Source organism: Sinocyclocheilus grahami, unplaced genomic scaffold (assembly GCF_001515645.1).
Source record: "Sinocyclocheilus grahami isolate Dianchi unplaced genomic scaffold, SAMN03320097.WGS_v1.1 scaffold540.1, whole genome shotgun sequence".
Lineage (NCBI taxonomy): Eukaryota > Metazoa > Chordata > Actinopteri > Cypriniformes > Cyprinidae > Sinocyclocheilus > Sinocyclocheilus grahami.
The window spans coordinates 183,237-191,519 of record NW_015505719.1 but is presented as its reverse complement, the minus strand read 5'-3'; the positions used below and the strand labels follow the sequence as shown (position 1 = coordinate 191,519).

At 35.9% G+C, this 8,283-nt stretch overlaps 1 pseudogene; it reads left to right on the top strand.

Moving 5' to 3' along the window:
• The window catches only part of LOC107555605 (neuroblastoma-amplified sequence-like), a 197,259-nt pseudogene that overhangs the window by 76,952 nt on the left and 112,024 nt on the right, over window positions 1-8,283 (top strand).

Here is an 8,283-nt window from a genome sequence, read left to right as displayed (position 1 = left end):
CTCAGCAGCGGTTTTCGTCTTGGAACTCTGCCATGCAGACCATTTTTGCCCAGTCTCTTTCTTATGGTGGAGTCATGAACACTGACCTTAACTGAGGCAAGTGAGGCCTGCAGTTCTTTGGATGTTGTTGTGGGGTCTTTTGTGACCTCTTGGATGAGTCATCGCTGTGCTCTTGGGGTAAGTTTGGTCAGCCGACCACTCCTGGGAAGGTTCTCCACTGTTCCATGTTATTTCCATTTGTGAATAATGGCTCTCACTGTGGTTCGCTGGAGTCCCAAAGCTTTAGAAATGGCTTTATAACCTTTTCCAGACGGATAGATCTCAATTACATTCTTTCTCATTTGTTTCTGAATTTCTTTGGATCTCGACATGATGTCTAACTTTTGAGGATCTTTTGGTCTACTTCACTTTGTCAGGCAGGTCCTATTTAAGAGATTTCTTTATTGTGAACAGGTGTGGCAGTAATCAGGCCTGGGTGTGGCTAGAGAAATTGAACTCAGGTGTGATAAACCACAGTTTTAACAGGGAGGCAAACACTTCTTCACACAGGGCCGTGTAGTTTGGGATTTTGTTTCCCCTTAATAATAAAAACCTTCATTTAAAAACTGCATGTTGTTTACTTGTGTTATCTTTGACTAATATTTAAATTTGTTTGATGATCTGAAACATTAAAGTGTATGTAGATGGGGGAGACAGTGCTGGGCTGCTCCAGGACAGTTTTGAAAACCATTTTAGAGACATGTTCTTAAATGTGACTCGTTTTAAGGCAGCTTTAATTGCCTTTTTGGTAACTTCATGACTTTACTGACCATAGCATTACATGCACGTAGTTTATTTCGCACTTTGATATGAAAGAATACAGGCTACAGTGCGCGCCGGCGCCTTTGTGCATGCAATCGAAGAGCGTCTCCCGTTCTCAGTCGTTCTGCGACTGAATAAATGCAGTTCTTGTCAAGAGAAAAAGTGACAGAAGCAGCAGTTGTGAGTGGTGTGGCCAACCCTAGCCCCGCCCCTGCGTTAATTGCATTAAATAGAAAAAAATGTATCGCCTGCATTAACGCGCTAGTTTTGACACCACTAATATATATATATATATATATATATATATAAAATGAAAGGTCAGGTCAAATGAGTGGTATTGCAATATGTGGAATGTGGTGTAAACTATGCTATTTTTTATCTTTGTTGTGTGCTGAAATCAAATAAAAGTATTTTATTTCTCAAAAAAAGAAGGGAAAAAAAACTAAGGTCCAGAAACACAACTTGCCCCCATGCTAAGGATTTACATTTTAAATAAAAAGACAAAGTAGATAGATAGACCTGCAAAACAGCATATCACATTTTCATGAGTATCTGTTTTTACTGTATTTTCATACTGACTGCAGATTTTTACAGTTTTTACAACTGTATTGTACTGTATATATATCTCAATATTTATGTATTTGCTTTGAAATGCCACAAAATATTACAAATTCTCCATCATTTTGACCAAACAGCCCTTGTTGTTAAACAGATTAAAAGTCTTTAATGCAATTAATAAAATACAGTAAAAAAAACATATATGCTTTACACTGACATGAAAAAAGTATATCTGTCACAGGCAGTTTTTGGGCTCTGTCTAAATATATGGCCATGTGAAAAATAAAGTCTCCAACTGTCAGTGTGTTTTTTTGTAAATATATATTCATGTGACAAATTATGCACAGTTTATCAGATTGTTGCTTCACAATTTGGCTATTCTAGTCTGTTTATACTGTATTTCTGCTAGATCTTAACTTTTAGTCTTTGTTTTGTTCTTTTCTCTCATTTCCTCTTTGTCTCTGCAGTGCGTCTGTGGACGGATCGTCTATCATTGATAAAGGAGTGCATCTCTCAGTGCCCTACTGCCTACAGACAGTCCACTCTCCTCCTCAGCCTGGCCAGACTGCTGCGTGTTGCAGGTAAAACCGAATGAAAACTTCCATCAGCATCAGGCTAACGGTCCATTTATGTATGTCCGTTGCAGAAAAACGCTTGAATGGAAGTATTTCCAGCTACAAAGATTCATCAACACTGTCACAGACAGCCTGCCACAGCAGTTACGATGAAAAATACTTGCATCAGTTTTTGGCATCGCTTCAGCCAGGGCTTTGTTTTAGTCGTTAGTCAGTGCAGTCCTCGAAAGTTATATTTTCATGCCATTCCAAAATGACAAGACAGTCGTAGCAGAAGGCGTCGCATTTCAGCATCTATTTCTTGTAGATTAAATAACGCTAATCTGTAAACTTTCCAGTGTGCGTTTAATCTGTATTTGCCGAGTCAGCAGTGTCTTGTCTACAGGTGAATAAATAGATGAATACGCATGAGTGAGCGATTGAATGAATAAGTAGACATTTCTTTGAAGTATGCTTTGCTCAGGGGTTAGAGATTAATATTACATCGGACAGCCCATAAAGATGCACATCAGAGATGTGACCTCATGAATCTACAATCAGTTAGTTCCATGAATAAGCATGATGTCAGTAAAGTAAAGGGATTGTATAACGATTGGTCTCTAGCTTTCTCGCTCTCTTTCTTTCTTTCTGAAGGAAATCCATTGCGCAGTTTTGTAAGGGTGCATGTGTGGATCGAAAATATCCAATTTATGTTTGTAAACCGAGCATGTGAGCGGAGTGGTAATATTTCCTTAAGAGTGCAGAGCGCCTTTCTGAAGATTCCGCTCCGCTCACTCAATACGCTCAGTGCCGCTCGCTCAACCCAGAATGACGTTTGGTGATTTGCTTGTTCGAGATCGAGAATCTGTAGAGATCGAGAATAGTAGAGCAGTTATGGAGTTCAGATATTGTTTCAACGAAGTTGCAAGCCTTATACATAAATGTAAAGTAAAAATCAAAGTTAAGAATGAGCAGGGAGAAGAAACTGAGAGGGAGTGCGGAGAGACTGTTAGTTAAAGTTAGTGCAGATTCATATTGATTACAGAAAGCACGAAGATGTGCTACGCAAACATGGTGCAGCAAAAGGTGAGCTAGTTACGTACCATAATAAATGAATAAACGGGTAGGCTAAGGTTATATTCGGTTGTACGAAACCCCGATCATGACATGCAGACAAAATCACGGCCACGAATTTAGAATAGGCTAGTTCTCTTTTATGCTAGGACTAAATCATGGCCACGAATTAAGAATACATTTTTTGGTTTAGTCAAAATTATGGCCACGAATTAAGTATTTGTTCTCTTGTTTAGGCTTAGCTGCCACAAATTCATTCGTTCGTTAATTCGTTCATTCCCTATAATAAGCCTAAATCGTGGAACGAATTATTATATTTCGTAATTATTAAAATCATTGTTGCTTAAAATTAATAAATAATAATAAATAAATAAAAATAATAATAAAAACCTGCTGACGTCGTAGAAACGATACTTCGGTTAATTTGAATTATATTCGGAGCTCCGTAGTTATTAAATAATCTCAGTTAAACTGTAGACCTAAGCTAACACACAGCTGTATATAGGCCTAAATGCAGAACTACAGAGTACAGAAGATATTAGCCTACACCACTTAGGCCTATTAAAATATTATTTTTAAAAAACTGACCCGAACCAATAGGTAGTCCTACAGAATGTAGGCTAGATATAGGCAGCAGTAATTTATAATCTAATATAACGCACGCAAATTTGTCCTGTACACAACGGAGCGGGATCTGAGCGGGAATTAGTTTACGGCGAGCGTGAGCGGAATATTAACGGAGCACTTGCTTGGGCGGTTAGAGCGACTGAGTGGAGCGCACGTCCATAGAGCGGAAAACGTAGCGGAGCGTCACACCGCTCTGCTTCGCTCACATGCTCTGTTTGTAAATGGCCAAAACATCCGCTTTTCAAGATGCACGTGTATATTTGTCTGATCTTTGACGCGATCGCGAGTTGATTCTGTGCTTACTTGATCTAATATTTTATGTTTTTTAAAATGTTGTAGATTTAAGTAGCAAATGAGAATCACTCAAATTAATGCATATATTTTGAGACAAAGGTCTTCTTTATGATTTTCAGTTTTGTTTAAGATAATTAAAGCAACAGTTTTTAAATAACAAAAGAATATGTAAAAGTATGGTATTTGGGGTAAAAAGTGCCCCTGCTGTTGGGGCTAAAGGCACACTAATTAACATGATAATTAATAGATTGCTGACTTTTCCATTTGTTGACATGACATGGTTAGATTCAGATGGTAAATATCATATATTATGTTGGGTGTCCATATTAGAGATAATCACCATGTTTAGAACGAAACCATCATATTTAAAAACATGATATTAATCATATCATATAATAAAATATAATTTGTTGTTACTACTGTAAAATACTACTGTAAATATACAGTATATTCAGTTATTATTGAATCTCCTTCAATACTTTCAGAATCTTTCCTTATTAAACGATTTTGTTTCTGTATTTTAAAATACATCATTTTTATATTAACATATTTTAATGACAGTATATTTATTGAAAAAAAATCTTTTATTTTTCAAAATAAGCAGAAAATAGTACAAACTTTGTTAAAGTGATTGTTTTGAACAAGTATTAACTTAGACATTATTAAAAAAAAACAACATTATTTTAGCTGAAGTATTTGTATCAATACCGAGTGCCTTTTACCCCATGCTGGTGGGCCTTTTACCCCGTGTGTGGGGTAAAAGGCCCCTCTTGCCACCTTATACATTTATAAGATTTTTAAACAAAATAAACAACTTGAATGATTTATTTTCACACAAAATCTGATGCTCTATTAATTTTCAATACAACGTATATATTTTTTCTGCAATTATACATTTTAGGTGCAGTGAATGGCACATTTTATCTTAAGGTGGGCCTTTAGCCCCGCTGTACCCTATATACATATATATTTTATTACATTACAATAAATTTAGTCATTTAGCAGACGCTTTTATCCAAAGTGACTTACAAATGAGGACAATAGACTATGCACGATCGCTTCTGTGTTTTGCCTCGGCCAGCTCAGTTACATCCGGTGCAGCACCAGAAGCCGTTTTTGCTGATGTTAACTGTGAAGACATCACGTGAGAAGTTGATATTTTACACTCGCTTTTTAAAAGAGCTTTCCCGGATTAATGTGAAAGATGTTTATCGCATTGTGAGGCAGTCAGCAAAAGTCCAGAATTTTGCGACCTTAGGGAGCGTGATGGATTGTAGCGTGGTAGAAGACTGTCACTCCTAACAGCAAGACGGAGAAGTTTTCGAGTTACGTTGACACTTTGAAGGTGAGTATTCTCATGCTATAGTGTAGTAATCTATCGAGATAACGCGTTTACTTGTATTGTATTCATTTTGACTGATGTGCTTGTTTATGCAACGTTTACATTTTTGGACTATGAATGTTAACTGAATAATTTCTCAATGAAGAAGTGAGGAAGGCAAGATATTAGCTTAAAGTCTTAATTAAATGCTCGTTTTATACAACCATTTTTGAGGTTTCTGTACAAAGACAGGCATAGTGAAACTGTGCAGAACAGAGCTGGCACAAACCTAAAACAATGGTAAGTTTAAGTACATTATCAAATCCTTTTAAAATAAACGTGATTGATTAAGTGATAATGTAATATATAAATACATGCATACATGCTTTTAGTTCAAATAATTTTTATTGGCTTAGTCAGAAAGATTATAGATGAGACACAGAACACAACCTCTGCTCCGTGTCATACATAGGATTTCTGGATGAATGGTGATAATACAGCATTAGTCAATACTGCACTGTATTTACTGTGGACAATAGTCATTTACAAAAAAACATTGACTGCTGTATACTATATATATATATATATACTGTATATATATACTGTATGTATATATATACTGTATGTGTATATATATATACACATACAGTATATATATATACAGTATATATATATATATATATATATATATACTATATATATATATATATATATATATACTATATATATATATATATATATATATACAGTATATACAATATATATATATATATATATATAACTACTGTTGGACAATGGACTGTCCCACTACCAGTGTCAAAAATTAACCTTTTTTTATTTTAAAATTATAGAGCCGTATTTGCCTGAAATTGATTTTAAGGGGCATTTGAGAGCATTATGAGCACTATTTATTTTCTAACCATACAAAAAATGATATGACATCCACTTAGGTCAAATAGTTTATAAATGAGGGAATTTACTTTAATACTTTTTTCTTTTTTCTTTCAGGAGTACCCTTTACAGAGGTGTCACCATGAGCTGCCTGACCTCTCAGTGGCCGAGCTGTATTAGTACTTTGTCAGCACTACATCCCCTTTGGTCACCACAATCAGGATGTTCAGTGAGGATTCATTGGTGGATTCTGCCTTTGGAAAAGTTTAGGCTGGGAGTATGTTGTCATACCAGCAGAAAGAACCTGCAACATTACTCACCATCAAGATGCCCCATCGCCGCCACATCAGCCACTTGTTGGTTACAGCCTTGAAACATCTGTCTGCTTGTTTGTCCATAGCGAACATAGTTTTTTGTATATACACAACAATGTTGTACAGGAAATGTTTAACACTTTATCAAAGTTACTTATACATACATGTTATATTTATATGTTTGCATTACCATAGTGCAGGTATCAAAGTCATTTATATTTACATGTTTACGTTACTGCAGTGCAGGTATCAAAGTCATTTATATTTACATGTTTACGTTACTGCAGTGCAGGTATCATACATTTGTACAAATAAATGCAAATGTATCCATCCACAATTTCTATACTAAATATTATTTTAATTAATATATTGTGCTGTTCTATTGTATTGTTGTGAAGAGTGTGAATAGCCAGGGTATAAATGAAGTATGTCTCTAGTGTTTACTCTTCAATACTTCGCTTGTATTAAGTAGATGAATAAAGCGCAAGTCTAAAAGGGATTTTTTTTAAAGAATAGAATTAGAATAGAATGTGCAAGAGTTAGAGGGTCAAATAAAGATGGAAGAGATGTGTTTTTAGCCGATTCTTGAAGATGGCTAAGGACTCAGCTGCTCAGACCGAGTTGGACAGGTCATTCCACCAGGAGGGAACATTTAATTTAAAAGTCTGTGAAAGTGATTTTGTGCCTCTTTGAGATGGCACAATAATGCGTTGTTCACTTGCAGAACGCAAGCTTCTAGAGGGCACATAAGTCTTAAGTAATGAATTTAGGTAAGGGGTGCAGAGCCAGTGGTCGTTTTGTAGGCAAACATTAATGCCTTGAATTTAATGATTTTTTTTAACAAAGTGGTCAGTGAAAGAAGGTGGTTAACCTTCAAAAATATTGATCATCAACCTTAGCTTATGTAGATCTCTCTTTCATTCTCTCTCTCTCTCAATTTTTTATTTTATTTATGTATTTTTTAGGGCTGTCAAAATTAACCCGTTAATAATGCGTTAACGCAAATTCATTTTAATGGCACTAATTTCATTAACGCAGCGCGCATTTTCAGTTTGACCCGTGGCCTAACCCGTAGTTGGAGGAATGGAGATGCACAGTTTTTCTTTCTTTCTTTTCAGACCCCTTTAGCGACTTTAAAAAAAAAATTCTTCAAAAAAGGGTTTGCTTATTATTATTTAGTTTCTGAGACTCGCCGGTACTGCCGCCCGAGCGTGAGGTTTCTCTTTCCCGCTGCGCACGTATAGGCTTAGATCTCTGCCACAATTCTGCGTGCGAAAGATCATATTCTGAGCGCACAAAAGTGCATTTTGCACGCGAGCGATCTTAGTTTTGTAGAGAAAACCTTCGTTTCGCAAAGAAAAAAGTATTTCGAGCGCACAAAAATCTATTTTGCATTTAAAATAAGTTTTTGGATGTGTGCAGAACGTTGAACGTTTCACTAGCTTGCTCACCTGATGCCCGCCCTCAGTGCTCTATAAATGCCAACAGCTCGCGTGCTCAACACAACCCAGCGTTACAATATGCCATAATTCCAGCCAATCAGAGAGGAGGCTGCTAAATTCTGATTGGCTGCCTTGACAACCACTCACAACATTTCTTGCATTACCACGACAGCAGAAGAGGAAAAATACAGTGCATACATAATTATTATGCAAGTTGATATTCTGATTATATTTTTTTCCAAGCACATTTTACCAATTCCAAACAACATCAATCTTAATAACCACTATTAATCTTGTATTTAATCACTTATAATCTATATATTATTGTTCATGAAAGCTGGAAGTGAAAAACGCCTTATATTCAGGTGTGCATAATTATTAAGCAGGTTATCTTCTACAGATAAAAT